The sequence below is a fragment of the Dipteris shenzhenensis genome, chromosome 22 (genome assembly GCF_047967505.1).
Source record: "Dipteris shenzhenensis isolate YYH24624 ecotype China chromosome 22, Dip_SZ_1.0, whole genome shotgun sequence".
NCBI lineage: Eukaryota > Viridiplantae > Streptophyta > Polypodiopsida > Gleicheniales > Dipteridaceae > Dipteris > Dipteris shenzhenensis.
In genome coordinates this window covers 22802011-22819481 of record NC_141617.1, presented here as the reverse complement: position 1 = coordinate 22819481, position 17471 = coordinate 22802011, and the positions used below count along the sequence as shown (strand labels likewise).

General features: G+C 44.5%; 1 protein-coding gene across 1 annotated transcript in view; it reads right to left on the bottom strand.

The window, feature by feature from the left end:
• Positions 1 to 5414: 5414 nt before the first annotated feature.
• The window catches only part of LOC147887884 (uncharacterized), a 182665-nt gene continuing 170608 nt past the window's right edge, over positions 5415 to 17471 (bottom strand). Inside the window, exon 3 of the mRNA XM_087393116.1 lies at positions 5415 to 5468. The gene's annotated coding sequence lies outside the window, so the exon portion shown is untranslated. The remainder of the gene's footprint in view (positions 5469 to 17471) is intronic.

Genomic DNA, 17471 nt, shown 5'->3' with positions numbered 1-17471 from the left:
ATGGTAACCCGATGTAGTGAGACCTGAACAATAGATGCAATTAAGAGTTGAAGGTGGGTTTAGGGTGCCACATCCTTTGCCTATTCATAATTAGAAGTGCAATGCTTACCTAAACACTCGCCATAGCGTGGGAAGTCATGCATCGTCCACATCAAGATTGCTTTGCAGTTGAAGTCTCGTGATGAGGGAGGCCTGCTCACATCATGCACCTCGATACCTCTCCAAAGTATCTCTAGCTCGTCAATCAAAGGCTCCAAATAAACATCAGGGTTTTTGACTTTATGTTTCCCTAGAATTAGAAGGGACAGCATAACATGTCCTTTCTTAATAGCCATAGAGGGTGGAAGATTATAATTCACCAATATCATTGGCCATACACTGTAAGAGGTGCTTTTGAGACCAAATAGGTTCACACCGTCCATACCCAATCCAAGTCTCAAGCTCCTAGGTTCTTCCTTGAAGCTTGGCCATGTGTCTTCAATATGCTTCCACGCAGGAGAGTCCGCGGGAGTTCTCCACTTGCCATCGGTGGATCGATGGGAGGAATGCCATGACATGAGCTCTGCAATAGATTTGCACTTGAACATATGTTGGATGCGAGGGATTATGGGAAAATGTCGCAGAACCTTACGAGGCACGTCCAAGGTTTTGAGATCTGCTCTATATCTTGCCTCTCCACAAGTAGGACACTCTCTTGCATCCTTATGTAGTCCACGAAACAAAACGCAATCGTTGACACATGCATGGATGCGCTTGTAATCTAATCCTCCAAGAGAGGTCACATGTTGCCTTGCCATATCTCTTGAGGTCGGTAATTTATTCTCCCTTGGAAGCATTTTACACAAAGCCTGCACGTGAAGACCATAAATGAGGAAAAGCATTCGAGAAATTGACCCACTAGCATAATTCACCATGTTTGCAAAATAGACTTTAAAGCTTACTTGAGTAATGCATTCAAACTTGCATTGCTCCATCCATAGATGGTTTGCAAGTTTAGTAACTCAAGGGAGGCACGTAGAACAGAGAATGTGCACCCCTCAAACAGTGGAGTCGATGCTGCAGTAAAAAGATCATCCTGCTCCATGCTATCATCCCTCCCTTGATGGACATATAAATCCTGCACCATATCATCAAACACCTCCTCCTCCATGGCTTCATGAGGTAATGGAGGAGGGCTACTATCACCATCACTCCATGCATCCGTAACGGTCCCTCTTGAAGATCCCACCTCATATCGCCGATAATTCGCCTCCTCGCGGTGAGCATAGGGCAACATATGCGGGTGTGGCACTGCATCATGTATCAAATTAAAACGGGATCATAACTCAAACATATGAACACCCATAGGTATCTCAATCAACCTTAACATACAAACCCTTACCATGTTTACGGTCGCATCCCATTCTCCATACTTTGAGATGTGATTGAGTGTAATCCTGCGTGCATGATACATGTTTCCTCGACATCGATCACACATACATTTGATTTTTTGCTCCAACCACATTTCGTGATGGTGGATACGGAGGTATTCATCCTCACTGGAGCTACTTGTTGAAGATGAAGACATCCTACAAACAAACAACCCAAAAAAGTTTGCTTTTCTTTAAATATTTAATTTTAAACTCTGTGGTGCGTCTAAAACTGCATCTGTATGTTCTGTGCTGCGCGTCTACATGCATGCTTAAAATCGCGTCTGATTGTTTTGTGGTCTACATCTAAAATCGCGTCTGCTCTGTGTATTTAGACGCGTGTATAGATGCGCCTATAGATGCAGCTTCTAAATCTACTTTTAGCGCGCTCGCTTTGCTGCTCTTCACATTACTTATACTTTGTGCGGCTTGCTTGCTTTGCTATTAGCAGATCCACAGTTTCGACGCTTAAGAGGAAGGCACTGACACTTACTTCCAAGGTTACACTTAAGAGGAAGGCACCCACACTTACTTCCAAGCTTAAAGGAGAAGAGGGCGAACAAGGAAGAGAAGCAACTTTGGAAAAGGAGAAGAACCTTCCATACTTCTATCCAGGGTAAGTCTTTTTGCAGTTGATCTTTTTTGGAAGTTTGCTCTCTTTGGATTTGTACTTTCTTGTATCCAAGAAAGGCATGATTTGGGTATCTGTGTTACGTTTTTGTGTCGGACGCATGTCCTTTTCTACTTTTTTAAAAAGTCCGTTTATCAAAGCGCGTCTATAGGCGCGTCTCAGAGCACGTCTAAAACCACGTCTACAGGCACGTCTAGACGTGCATCTAGCCTGTTTGCAGACATAGATAGCCGCGTCTATAGACGCACTGTTATATGCAAAAATAGACGCATTAGTCAGACGCGTCTATAGACGCGGTTTGACAGTAATCCTCTCTTCCCTTTCCCTTTCTTCTCAGCTCATCAATAATCGTCTTTTTTTCTTTTTTCCAGTTCATCATGTGGCCAGGAAGCGCTTCGGGCTCACCTGATGTTCGGGAGTCTATTTTTAGGGACTTATATAACCTTTTAGGGCACCTCCTAGTCGTGCGGAGTTATACGGGTATATGACGGGTACTCTAAACACCCCCCAGGAGTCGGCACTACAGACTCCAAACCACCCCACACCAGCTGAGATCACCCCAGCGGAGTCAGCACAGTCCGACCGGCTACACAGCGCGGGCCCATCTCCCATGCCGTCTTATGCCCCTTCCCCCATGTCGTCTTATGCCCCTTCCGCCATGCTGTCTTATGCCCCTTCCCCCATGCCGTCAGGAGGTCCTTTTGTCTCGCAGAGCCGTCGGCGTACTCCTGTGCAATTGAGACTCGGTTCTCTAGCTACGAGTGGTCCACATAGTCCCGTGCAGTCTCTAGCTACGAGTGGCCAACGTATTAGCTCGACACAACACGGTAGTAGGCGTAGTAGCAGGGAGAGCGGTGGGGGATGCATGGCACAGTGCTTTGGGAGGGGTGGCAGTGGGGACGATGATGATTCAGATGATTTAAACGTGCCTCCAGGTGATGGTACGATATTCTATGACATCACTCAGACAGGAGGCATCTTGATGGATGCACGGGGGAAGGACATCATGGCCTTCATGCGCTCTATAATTGCTAACAATTACAGAGATTGCTTTATTCACTACAAAGACCAGCCAAAGAGGTTGGCTGATGAGACCCTCGCTGCTATTCGCTCTAGGTATCCTAACCCCGCCAATCGCCAGTTCACAGATAAATGGGCCAAGTCAAAGATTGTTACGATACTTGGCAATAAAAGATCTTCGCTTAAGAGGCAAGCACTAGCGGAGCTTGCCAGGCTCGAGGGAGGTCAACCACCAAGGGGCCCGCTCCACACCGCTCATAAGCATGAGTGGAAGAAAGCAATGAAGTCAGCGAGGGAGGACCCCAGTCTGCAGCATGTGGAGGCACGAAGGATCCAGATGGAGCAATATGGAAGCATGCATTTTGGAGCAGGGGGTGTTGATTCATGGGAGGCCCAATTTGTAAGTATCGATCTCAAATTATATTGCTTATCTAGTTTATTAGGAGGTTGTTTTTTTGTACTAATCCCTCCGCAAATTCTGTCATCTTGCAGCTTGATATCGTGGGCAGATACCCTACTCTTGTCGAGACGGCCTACCACTGCCACCATCGCAGAGGAGATACATGGAGGCACTTCTATCATGATGAGTTGATTACTGAGGAGCAGTGTATCCAGGCTACTGGAGCGGCCCCCGAGGTATTTGAAAGTAATTAAATAATGTCAATATTATAAGTAAAGATTTGATTTTTCATACATTGATATATGTTGTTCCTTGTTTATAGGTCCTTGCACAAGACGACGAGGAAGAAGACGAGGAAGGAGGCGCAGAAGGGAGCGTGGAAGGGAGCGAGGATTAGTCGTAGAAGTAGTGCTAGCTACTCTTTTTTGTACTTAAAGCCACTGGCTTGGCTTCGTGCCTCTTGTATATACACTCCTCTTATTTTTTGTACTTAAAGCCACATGACGTGGCTTAGCTTCATGCTATATGTACATACAAGCACTTTTTGAGCTTTCAATTTTATTGCGTTTTGGAGTTGTAATGTTTTATTTGGAATTGTAATTAAAATGCGGTTGGCTGTAAGAATTGAATTACACAATGTGGAAATGGGATTCTTGTAACTATATAGCATACACAACATACACAGCATTCTGTAAATTAAAAAAAAAAAAGCATGTCTATCAGTGCATCTATAAACGTGTCTATATACGTGTCTGTCTGTTCGAGAAGCGTCTATTTGCGCGTCTATAAACACGTTTAAAAACGCATCTATGCACGCGTTTAACGATGCATCTGCCTGTTTTTAAAATTTTTAAGCAGAGCGTCTATTTACGTGTCTAAATGCACGTCTATACGTGCCTGTGTCTACTATATAGATGTGCTATTAGACACGGGTCTCTAGACATGGAAATAGATGTGCAAATAGACGCGACCGTAAATTTTTTATTTAGTTCAGTAAACGCGTCTGTGTGCGCGTCTGTGGGTGCTCTGTCTTGTTGTGATTCGAGATCTCTGGCTCCCAGGGGGTGCCATAGCCCACCCCCAAAACATCTTCAAACGTGGGCTAAAATCTCAAAAATATCGCCCTTAAATTTACAAAGCAATTCGGTGAGCTCTTCCATGGGGACCTACTTAGGGGCTTGAAATATTCAAACAAATAGCTATATTCCTGCTCTAAGGGGGCATAATTGGAGGACTTGCTCTCATCAATATTTCCCTCCCCTTGCCTTTAATAGCTCATTTCCCCTACCCATTTCACTGTTCTAGTCTCCCATTAGGTTTGAGATTAAAGACCAAAAAGGGCCAATCAATTAGAAACTTAGGAAAATAGATATTCATATATCCAAGTGATTATAAGTGATAGAGAGAGAGATTGGCTACCCAAGAAAATTCATTGGTCAACCAATAGTTGCAGTTGTAGCTTCCTCCCATGTTAACCCAATTACCTTGGTATAAGTAAACCTGGACACACCTTGGTATAAGTAATCTACCATTTGCAATTCTCACCCCATCGATGCAATTATCGGTTTGGCATCTGCGAATTAACTTAACAATGACTGACCATGTCGCTTACTTGGGCCGCAAGTAAATTAGCAAATTGACTAGGGATCGTCAAAAGACACAAAAGACGCTCTCAATGACAGCTAGTGCTCATCCAAGCTTAGAAGCTCAACCTGCACTGTGAATTAATCTTAGTTCTGGTGGAGGTATGCAATGAGAGAAGGAAAAGCGCTCCCTTGCTACGCTTAACACCTAATTACATAATTGAAGGTGAAGAGATGGCTGCACATGCAAATTATGCTTGTCTGCGTGAGCTATGTTACATTAATCTATGTCGGTAATTACGATCAACTAGATTTTAACACAAACAAGCTGAGTGCTTCGTTGCAATTATAAACTTTGTCAGCCATTTGCAGTAACTGGGTATGCTTGATCCGGCAGGTTAGTTTATATCCGCTCCTCGCATAACCTGACATCCAAACGTTTCATGTATCAAAATACTAGGGGAATCTGAGCATGAAGGAGTCGGAAGCGGGATAGTACGTCAAGGTGAGATCGTTTAAAAGATGCTGAAAAAACACAGCAGAGAAGGCAATTTCCTCCATTCATATATTTATTGGTAGGCCTACCGGTGGCGACAATAATACAGTATTAATCGAAAGGTTCAATCGAGCGCATTGGAAAACCTTGAGTATTGGGAAAACTTACAATTATAAGTTCGTCAAGTCCACAAGCCGTGCCTACACATGAGCCGGCAAAAGGAAAGACAGACATTAGTTCGAAACATGCAGATTTAGAGAAACATTAAACTCAAAAACATTTTAGAGAAACATTAAACTCAGAAACAAGCTTCAGGAACTACGATGCTGCGAGTAAGAAAGCTATCTACGTGATCTTTCCATCGATGGTCATGGCATGCAGTGGCAGGACGTAAGGAAAGTAAAAGGTATCGATGCTCGACCTTGTATGCAGAAGAGAACAACAACTTATAGAAGCTACGAGTCATTTCTATAAGGCCTGGGTGATAACGGCATACATATTACTGTGTACGCAGCTTGACGACTGTCGACGTTAGCTTGCTTGTCCAGAATGATAAATTCTGTTACGTACCTGAAATAAGAGAGCAAACAGAACTCCCGATCTGAGCACCATCGACCAAGCTGGTCCGTGACAGTCGTTTTTCATTGGGGAGGGCTCTCGAACTGATGAACATGTAGAGAAGTGATGATAAGGAGGTAAGGAGGAGTGTGATGCGAATGAGAGAGGGCATTGTTTCGGAAGGAAGCTGCAGTAGCGCCCAAGCGCAAAGGGCGAAGATAGAGTGGGCGAGGTTGAGGCGGAGTTCGGAGGGCGAGGGAAGGGCCATAGAGGCTTGCACAGAGAAAATGAGCGGCGAGTGGGTTTTCTTGTATTTGTGTGTGTTGTGAATTGCGCCCCACGTGCACTCTCAGCCACTCTCACGTGGAGCTTCCAAAACACCCACGCCCACTCTCACGCTAATCCGTCGCTATATAGCGACGTTTTTAATTAAAAACGTCGCTATATAGCGATGGAACAGAGGAAAGCGTCGCTATATAGCGACGCTTACTGTCATTTTTTTGATGTGGCATCAAAAGAAGCTCAAACATGCTTTTTTATAATTGTCAATATGTCCTCCTCATGATTATGTTGTGATTTTATAAGTGTAGATGGAAGGGACGAGTGGAAGCTCGTCCGATGATACGCCAACGCCCTCCTCATGCTTATGTTGTAATTTTATAAGTGTAGATGGAAGGGACGAGTGGAAGCTCGTTTGATGATGTGCCCGGGAGCACGAAGTGGCTTACGGAAAGGTTATACTGTCATTGCACTCATTGCAAGCGAGAAGTACAACATCAACGTCGTATTATCATGCGCCACTTGCGGATGTATGGGGAGGAACCGAAACCAGTACCCCCCGTTGGTGTTGCACATGTTGATGGCTCATCGGTAAGTCAAAGCTATTTAAGTTTGCAATCTTATTGTATACCAGGAAATAGAAGATCTTATATTTACACGAAATCTTAAAACAGGATGAGGAGGGTGACGAGGGTACACATATACCTTCTCACTTTCAGCAAGACTATAGTCTCTCGGATGACGACGAGGGTATGGCCGACATGATGGATTCCATTTTTAGGGGCACTACATCCCACGTACACGTGATGTCAGAGTCTGAGGTCAAAATGCGAGAGTTGCAATCAACACAATTGTACGAGGGTGCTAGGATGTCTAAACTACGTGCTTGTCTCTCAATCTTGAATCTACAAGTACAGTATGGGTGGTCGGATACAAGTGTCTCGGCCTTAATGAGGTTAGCCCTTGCATTAATTTGACTCATTATTTGTATATTGTTTGTTTTGAGAATCATCATTTGGATACTGTCTTTGTCATAGGTTGCTCCAGAAGATGTTGCCTGCACCAAATACCATGCCCGCATCAAGAGATGAAGCGAAAAAGATGCTAACAACGGTGGGTATGGATTATGATACCATCCATGCTTGCTGTAATGATTGTATTCTCTTTCGTCATGAGCATGGAGATTTGGCTAGTTGTCCAAAGTGTGGGGAACAACGATATAGAGATGACTTGCTGGGTGAGCGGATACCGGTAAAGGTCTTGAGACACTTTCCCATCATTGCAAGAATACAACACATGTTTTGATGCAAATCCATAGCGGAGTTGATGACATGGCATGCATCTCATCGGTCCACTGATGACACATTGAGGATTCTCGTAGATTGTGCAGCTTGGAAGCACATAGATAATCAGTGGCCGGACTTTGCGAGGGAGCCACACAACTTACATCTTGGGCTAGCCATGGACGGCGTGAATCCTTTCGGGTTACGCTCGACATCGTGGTCGACATGGCCCATAGTCGTGGTGAATTACAATATCCCACCATGGCTAACAATAAAAAAGGGACACCTCATGCTTGCACTACTTGTGCCAGGAAAGTACAAGGCAAAAAACATGGATGTGTACATGGCACCTTTGATAGAGGAGTTACAGATATTATGGAGAGGAGTGCAGGTCTTTGATATTTCCAGAGCTCCTAGACATACCAATGATATTTTGGTCAGGGGTATCTTGATGTGGACCATGCATGACTACCCAGGATATGGAGAGTGCGCAGGTACGTCGTTGTGTCTTTACATGTACAATGAGGGATTATGCTTTTTTTACTGTCTTTTGCATGCATGTCTTGTACTAACACATTCATGCACGCGTGCAGGACTTGTTACAAGTGGGTACCATGCTTGTCCTGTTTGTGGACCGGCTCTGAAATCACTTGCATGCTACTCCAAACATATGAGGAAAAATGTTTATGAAGGTCATGCTCGATACCTTCCGCTCGAACATCTCGCACGTGGAGGTCAGCTTGATCCACCACCATCATATTTGAAGGCAAGTGATTGGATTCAAGCTTGGAGGGCGAATGGAGAGGAACCTCCTCCTGGTATGAAGAGGCTATCGATCTTTCACGAGCTTCCTTATTGGGGTCAGTTACAAATCAATCATCTCTTGGATCCCATGCATATCTTCAAGAATGTGGGGGCTGCTATTTGGGCACACTTGGTTGGTTCCAAGGACTCGAGAGGAGTGCGAGAAGACTTGCGTGCTATGAATAGGATGTCTCGTTTGTGGCCCCAAGTGCATGCTTCAGGAAAAGTTGTCCTCCCGAAAGCAACGTGGATCCTCTCTACGAGGGAGGAGGCAGCGGTCAAGGCAGACATTGCCTCTTTTCAAACACCGACAGGGTACATGCATTGCTTGAAAGGAGCATTTTCAAAGGACAATAAGCTTAGTGGCCTCAAGTCCCATGATTGGCACAAGGTCTTACAGGTATTCTAAGTAGAATTAGTGTACCGATAATAGTGATGCGTTAGCGTAATTATTATTATGTTATATTGTTGACATGACTTCATTGTTGCTTTGATAGTTCATCCTCCCAATTACGATAAAAGGGTGCTTACAAGAAGATGTTAGAAATGCTATATTCAAGATCTGTGGTATTGTGAGGTATGCTTACTATCAAATCGCATATTATGTATTTTCTTCATGGACATGTGAAATAGGTGGATATCTCAAATATCTTACATATGCATGGACATGTGAAATAGGTGGATATCTCAAAAAGAGATCTCTATATCGAGCATCGAGAAGGCTAGGGTGGAATCCATCGAAGCCGTATGCTTGCTTGAGAAGCACTTTCCCTCGAGCATTATGACAACTCAGGTCCACTTGCTTGTGCACATAGTTGATGAGGTGGCTATAGCAGGTACCGTTCATAGTCGATGGATGCACAACAAGACAAAGCACCCATCGACGCACGCACAGATGCGTTTCATGAACTAAATAAGAAACTTACGGGCGCGTCTATTTGCGTGTTTATTTGCACGTCAGGAGACCCGCGTCTATTAGCACGTCTATATATCAGACTTACGCGCGTATAGACGCTCTCATACACGCGTAAATAGACGCGCAAATAAACGCTTTGATAGACACACATATAGATGCATATCAAATAGACAAACGCGAATATAAACGCGTTTGTAAACGCGCTGATAGACGCGCCTTTTTTTTTAAAAAAAAATTTTACAGAATACTGTGTATGTTGTGTATGCTATATAGTTACAAGAATCCCATATCCGCATTCTATAATTCAATTCTTACAACCAACCTCATTTTAATTACAATTCCAAATAAAATATTACAACTCCAAAACGCAATAAAATTGAAAGCTCAAAAAGTGCTTGTATATACATATAGCACGAAGCTAAGCCACGTCATGTGGCTCCAAGTACAAAAAATAAGGAAGCTAAGCCATGTCATGTGGCTTCAAGTACAAAAAATAAGAGGACTCTATATACAAGAGGCACGAAGCCAAGCCAATGGCTTTAAGTACAAAAAAGAATAGTAGCACTACTTCTACGACTAATCCTCGCTGCCTTCCACGCTCCCTGATGCGCTGCCTTCTGTGCTCCCTTCTGCACCTCCTTCCTCGTCTTCCTCATCGTCTTGTGCAGGGGCGCCCTGTAAACAAGGGACAACATATATCAATGTATGAAAAATCAAATCTTTACTTATAATTTTGGCATTATTTAATTACTTTCAAATACCTGGGGGGCATGTCCAGTCGCTCGGGTATACTGCTCCTCAGTAATCAACCCGTCATCATAGAAGTGCCTCCATGTATCTCCTCTGCGATGGTGGCGGTGGTAGGCTGTCTCCACTGGAGTAGGGTATCTGCCCACGATCTCAAGCTGCATGACCGCGATACACTTTGTGGAGGGATTAGTACAAAGAAACAACCAACCTCCTAATAAACTACATAAGCAATATAATTTGAGATCGATACTTACAAATTGGGCCTCCCATGATTCAACACCCCCTGCTCCAAAATGTGTGCTCCCATACTCCTCCATCTGGATCCTCCGTGCCTCCACGTGCTGCAGACTGGGCTCCTCCCTCGCTGACTTCATTGCCTTCTTCCACTCACGCTTCTGAGCGGTGTGGGGTGGGCCCCTTGGAGGTTGACCTGCCTCAAGTCTGGCAAGCTCCGCTAGTGCCTGCCTCTTAAGGGAAGATCTTTTATTGCTAAGTATCGTAACAATCTTTGACTTGGCCCATTTATCTATGAACTGGCGATTGGGGGGGTTAGGATACCTAGAGCGAACAGTAGCGAGGGTCTCATCAGCCAACCTCTTTGGGTGGTCTTTATAGTGGATAAAGCAATCTCTATAATTGTTAGCAATTACAGAGCGCATGAAGGCCATTACATCCTTCCCCCGCACATCCATCAAGATGCCTCCTATCTGGGTGATGTCATAATAAATCGTACCATCACCCAGAGGCACGTCTAAATCATCGGAATCATCATCCTCGGCCTCACCGCCACATGGCCCAAAGCACTGTGCCATGCATCCGCCACCGCTCTCCCTGCTACTACGCCTGCCACCCTGTCGTGTCGAGCTCGTACGCTGGCCACTCGTAGCTGGGGACTGCGTGGGACTACGCTGACCACTCATAGCTGGAGAACCGAGTCTTGATGGCTGGGGAGTACGTCGACGGCTCGCTGAGGCAGAAGGACCTCCTGAAGGCATGGGGGAAGGGGCATAAGACGGGATGGCAGAAGGGACATAAGACGGCATGGGGGAAGGGGCATAAGACGGTACGGGGGAAGGGGCATAAGACGGGGCATAAGACGGCTGTGCGGACTCCGCTGGGGTGATCTCAGGCGGTGTGGGTGGCTCGGAGTCTGTACTGCCGACTCCTGGGGAGTGTTAAGGGTACCCGTCATGTACCCGTATAACTCCGCAGGACTAGGAGGGTGCCCTAAAATATTATATAAATCCTTCCATATCGATTCACGCGGATCAGGTGAGCTAGAAGCACTTCCTCCCCACATGTTAAACTGGAAAAAAATAAACAAATCTATTACTTTGGGAGCTGAGAAGAAAGGGGGAAAAAAAAAGAGAGGCTCTGTCAGAGCACGTCTATAGACTCGTCTAATCTTTGCGTCTATAAACGCGTCTAACAGAGCATTTAACAGTTCAAGTAAAAGCGCGTCTATCACCGCATCTAACAGACCGTCAAAACATCCGTCTAATAGTGCGTTAAAAAGCGCGTTTAACAGTTTGTCCAAACATCCGTCTAACAGCGCGTCTAAAAACGCGTCTAACAATTCGTTTAAACTTTCATTTAACAGATCGTCTGTTTGAGCGTCTATATCCGCGTCTGTGCGTGTCTGTAGCAAGCCAGACGCGCAAATAGACGCGCCTGTAGATGCGTGTTTAGACGCGCCCTCAGACGCCTATATACACGCGCTCCGACAGTCGAGAATACTCAAAAGTGGAAAAGGACGTTTCGCCCGACAAAAGAACGTGTCGCTCATACCTAGATGCTGCGTTTCGTGGATGCGAAAAAGTACAAAACTGGAAAGAGCAAGCAAGAACAACTTCAAAAGGACTTACTTGGAAAAAGGTATGGAAGGATCTTTCTTTTCCAAACTTGTTTCTTCTCCTCCTCTTCTCCTTGTTCGTACTCCTCCTCTTCTTTAGGCTTGGAAGCAAGCTGTGTAGGTACGGTCCCTTTGTCTTGAGTGAAAGCTTGGAACTATGTGTGTATGGGAGGCTCTCTCTTAAGCTTCGAATCTATAGAACTGCTAATAATGAAGGAAGAAAGCCGCTCGCGAAGTTTAAGTAGTTAAAAGAAAAGCAAAGCGGGCGGCGTGCCGAAAAGCAGGTTTAAAAGTCGCGGGTATAGTCACGTCTATTAGCGCATCTATAGTCGCGTCTGAATACACAGAGTAAGCGCGTCTATAGGCGCGTCTATTAGTGCATCTAAAGGCACGTTTAAATACACAGAGTAGACGGGCATTTAGACGCACAGGTAGACGCGATAGTAGATGCGACGATAGACGGGCATTTAGACGCGACACAGAGTTTTTAAGTTAAGCATTTGCAGAAGAGCAAATTTGGTGGGTTGTTTGTTTGTAGGATGTCTCCATCTTCAACAAGCAGCTCCAAAGAGGATGAATCCCTCCGTATCCACCATCGCGAAATGTGGTTGGAGCAAAAAATCAAATGTCTGTGTGATCGATGTCGAGGAAACATGTATCGTGCACGCAGGATTACGCTCAATCATATCTCAAAGTATGGAGAATGGGATGTGACCGTAAACAGGGTAAGGATTTGTAAGTTAAGGTTGATTGAGATACCTATGGGTGTTCATATGTTTGAGTTATAATGATCCCATTTTAATTTGATACAGGATGCAGTGCCACACCTGCACATGTTACCCTATGCCCGTCGTGAGGAGGCGAAGCGTCGGCGATATGAGGTGGGATCTTCAGGAGGGACCGTTACGGATGCATGGAGTGATGGTGATAGTAGCCTCCACCATTACCTCATGAAGCCGTGGAGGAGGAGGTGTTTGATGATATGGTGCGGGATTTATATGTCCATCAAGGGAGGGATAATAGCATGGAGTAGGATGATCTTTTTACCGCAGCATCGACTCCACTGTTTGAGGGGTGCACATTCTCTGTTCTACGTGCCTCCCTTGAGTTACTAAACTTGCAAACCATCTATGGATGGAGCAATGCAAGTTTGAATGCATTACTCAAGTAAGCTTTAATTTAAAGTCGATTTTGCAAACATGATGAATTATGCGCGTGGGTCAATTACTCGAATGCTTTTCCTCATTTATGGTCTTCACGTGCTATTGTGTAAAATGCTTCCAAGGGAGAATAAATTACCGACCTCAAGAGATATGGCAAGGCAACATGTGACCTCTCTTGGAGGATTAGATTACAAGCGCATCCATGCATGTGTCAACGATTGCGTTTTGTTTCGTGGACTACATAAGGATGCAAGAGAGTGTCCTACTTGTGGAGAGGCAAGATATAGAGCAGATCTCAAAACCTTGGACGTGCCTCATAAGATATTGCGACATTTTCCCATAATCCCTCGCATCCAACATATGTTCAAGTGCAAATCTATTGCAGAGCTCATGTCATGGCATTCCTCCCATCGATCAACCGATGGCAAGTGGAGAACTCCTGCGGACTCTCCTGCGTGGAAGCATATTGAAGACACATGGCCAAGCTTCAAGGAAGAACCTAGGAGCTTGAGACTTGGATTGGGTATGGATGGTGTGAACCCATTTGGTCTCAAAAGCACGTCTTACAGTGTATGGCCAGTGGTATTGGTGAATTACAATCTTCCACCCTCTATGGCTATTAAGAAAGGACATGTCATGCTGTCCCTTCTAATTCCAGGGAAACATAAAGTCAAAAACCCTGATGTTTATTTGGAGCCTTTGATTGATGAGCTAGAGATACTTTGGAGAGGTATCAAGGTGCATGATGTGAGCAGGCCTCCCTCGTCACGAGACTTCAACTGCAAAGCAGTTTTGATGTGGACGATGCATGACTTCCCAGGCTATGGCGAGTGTTCAGGTAAGAATTGCATTTTTTAATTATGAATAGGCAAGGACGTGGCACCCTAAACCCACCTTCCACTCTTAATTGCATCTATTGTTTCAGGTCTCACTACATCGGGTTACCATGCATGTCCTATTTGTGGTCCTTCGCTAGTTGCCTCATGGGCAGACGCATTGAATAAGGTCATCTATGAGAATCACCATCGATTTCTCCCAGCTGATTATCCTAGATATGTTGCCCCTTGGAATGAAGTCCTCCCACAATCACTCACCGCGGGAGATTGGATGAGAATTTGGGACAGATCCACGACTCCTCCACCACTTGGCATGAGCCGGTAAGGATTTGTAACTATTGGCTGGAAGTAAAGATTGGCTATATTGGTTGAAAGTGAAGATTGCATGCTAACACTTTATTTTATTTAGATACTCCATCTTTTATCGTTTACCATATTGGTCCCACCTCAAGATCAATCACCTGCTCGATCCCATGCATATCTTCAAGAATGTGGCATCTACCATTTGGGAGCATTTGAATGGGACACGAGATTTGGCAGGCATAAGGGAGGATCTACGTACCACAGGGAGGATGCGTGAAGCTTGGCCTCAAGAGAGACCAAATGGGCGTGTTTTTTTACCTCGTGCACCGTGGATGTTATCAAAGCTAGAGATGGTGACGGTGAAGCGTGCTATTACTACAATTCGTACTCCCACTGGATGCATGAGGTGTTTGAAGGGAGCCTTTACAAAGAGCAAGAAAAGAGGTGTAGAGCAATTATATGGCTTGAAATCTCATGATTGGCACAAGATGCTCCAAGTAAGTATTTTATATGCATAATATCTTTTTCCTTTCAAATTTGTGAGTGAATAGCTATAAGCAACTAATCAACCACCTCCTCGCGGGTTCAGTTCATACTACCTACTAGCATTTCACGTAGTGCATCAAAGGACGTGAAAGATTGTATTTACAAGATGGGCAAGCTTGTGAGGTATGTGAGCTCAAAGGAAATAGATCCCACCACGCTTGAGAATGCTCGAGTTATGTCAGTGGAGGCGGTTTGTTTAGTGGAGGAGACATTTCCACGTTCTATTCTCACAAGCCAACTACATCTCAAAGTGCATTTGGTGGATGAGATTGCTATATGCGGTACTATACATGCACGATGGTTGTTCTTCCTCGAGCGCTTCATGAAGACCTTGAAGGGCTTCGTGAGACAAAATGCAAGACCCGAAGGTAGCATGGCCGAGGGTTGGTTGGTACAAGAGTCACTTGTATATATTTCTGAGTTTCTTGTTGATGTGGATAGCTCTCTCCCACGACTATGGAGAGATGATGAAGACCTAAGGATGACATCTATTGTGCCTCAAGGAAGAGGACGCAACAAAGTAATAGACACGGAGTTGCGTAATAGTATCAACCTCTTTTGCGTGCTTAATAGTGATGTGATGAAAAGATGGGTGACAAGATACGAGGATGCAAAGGCAAGAAGACAAGAAGAAAGGGCCCTCTTTCGTACACACCACGGATCTCATGTGCCATACCCTCAGCGTCTAAGAGCACTTCCAAAGGATATTCATGTGGATTGGCTACTTGATGAAATGGAGAAAGCAGAGAAAGACGAGGGGATGCATATCACAATGGAAGAATGGGAGTATGCTAGGGGATGCATGAGCAAGGTCGGTATATAGAATGTTATGCATAAGTTAGGAGGTTTTTATAATTTAGATTGCTTATTTAATTGATTTTTTCTTGGTGTAGTGCACTATGTTCAATGCTATATGGTGTGAGGGCAAGCATTTTCGAACATAACGGATTGATGATAAGAGAAACACACAAGATTGCGGCGTCATTGCTAGCTTTGAGGGAGCCAATGGAGTCATGGATGATTATTGTGGCATAATCCAAGATATCATTATGCTTGACTTTCGACGCTTCTTTGTGTATGTTTTGGATGTAAAGTGGTTTAAGGACGTGGTGGAAAGAGGCCCTAATGCAACAATCAAACGCCATGCAAGTAGCTTTGTAACTATTGACTCCACAAAGTTTTGGCAAAGTAGGAAGGACACACTAATACTACCGCAACAATGTGAACAGGTACTGTGCACACACATAAAAATACTCGCTTTTAAATATTTGATGCAAGAAAAGTAACATGATTGTATTTGTGTTTGAATTAGGTTGTCTATCAACCAATGGTGGATAATAATGGGTGGTGGCATGTCATACCTATTATGCCACGTTCCAAAGTGATGTATAGTACATTTACTAATATGGAGCATATGGAGGATGATCATGCCCATGGACGTGATGATGACCGTGATATAAGAGAGGAGGATGATCATGAGATAGGAGATATAGATATTGAGGCCGGCATTACCCGTGAGAACGAGCCTACCATTGGAGATCTTGATTTCGATGAGCACATGAGTGGCACAAGTAGTAGTGGGTTGAATGTATTTGTAGATCTAAACACTTGTTTGGATTTTGAAGTAGATAGTTTGGCAAGGGTTGATCTCATTGAGGATGAGATTGAACCGTAGCCCCACAATTGATATTGGCAAAACTATTTTACATATTGTCTCATTCTCCTCATTTCCCTTAATTCTTGTATATGTGGGCTTGCAAAAAATTATGTGCTTTGGTAATCATGGGCAATGTTTGGAAAGCAATGATGTACACCAAAATCTCACTTTCTGTATTCTCTGGATCGCGTCTAACCCCGCGTCTAAATGCGCGTCTGAGTCTCAGTGTAAATGCGCAAATACACGCGCAAATAGATGCGCTAATAGACGGGATGTTAGACGGGCCCGTATTTTCTCAGGTCTAACGCGCAAATAAACGCGGTGATTGACGCGCAAATAGACGAGCATTTAGCCGCGCTAATAGACGCGCCCGTAATTTCTCTACTAGAGCAATGCCTATAGATGCGCCCGCTATTTGGCGTGTCTACCAAGCGCGTCTATAGTTGCTTTGTGTTGTTGTGATGTTTTTTCTCGAGCGGTTTATGAAAACTTTAAAGGGGTTTGTAAGACAAAGAGCAAGACCGGAAGCAAGCATGGCAGAGGGATGGCTTGTGCAAGAGTCATTAGTATATATCACAGAGTTTCTTGCATCCACAAATCCTGATATGCCGCAAGCTTGGCACAACAAGGATGATGATCGCATCGTTGGCGAGGTTCCCCAAGGAAAAGGGATTGAAAGAAAAATGAGCGAAGAGCAAATGGAGAAATTCAATAAGTTTTGTATCCTCAATAGCCCTGAGATGCAGAAGTGGATTGAGAGATATGAAGTGGCCAAAGCAGAAAGAATAAATGCAAGGACGAGATTCAGAGTAATGTACAGGCAATCACAGCCATATCCACGAGATTTGGCTCTTCTCACTACTCACATGTCACTTGATTGGCTACAACTGGCTCTACGTAAAGCCGAACGTGATGGAGAGACAATAAGCGAGCGCGAGCGAGAGTTATCATCTGGATGTATGGTGCATGTAAGTTTCTTATCTCT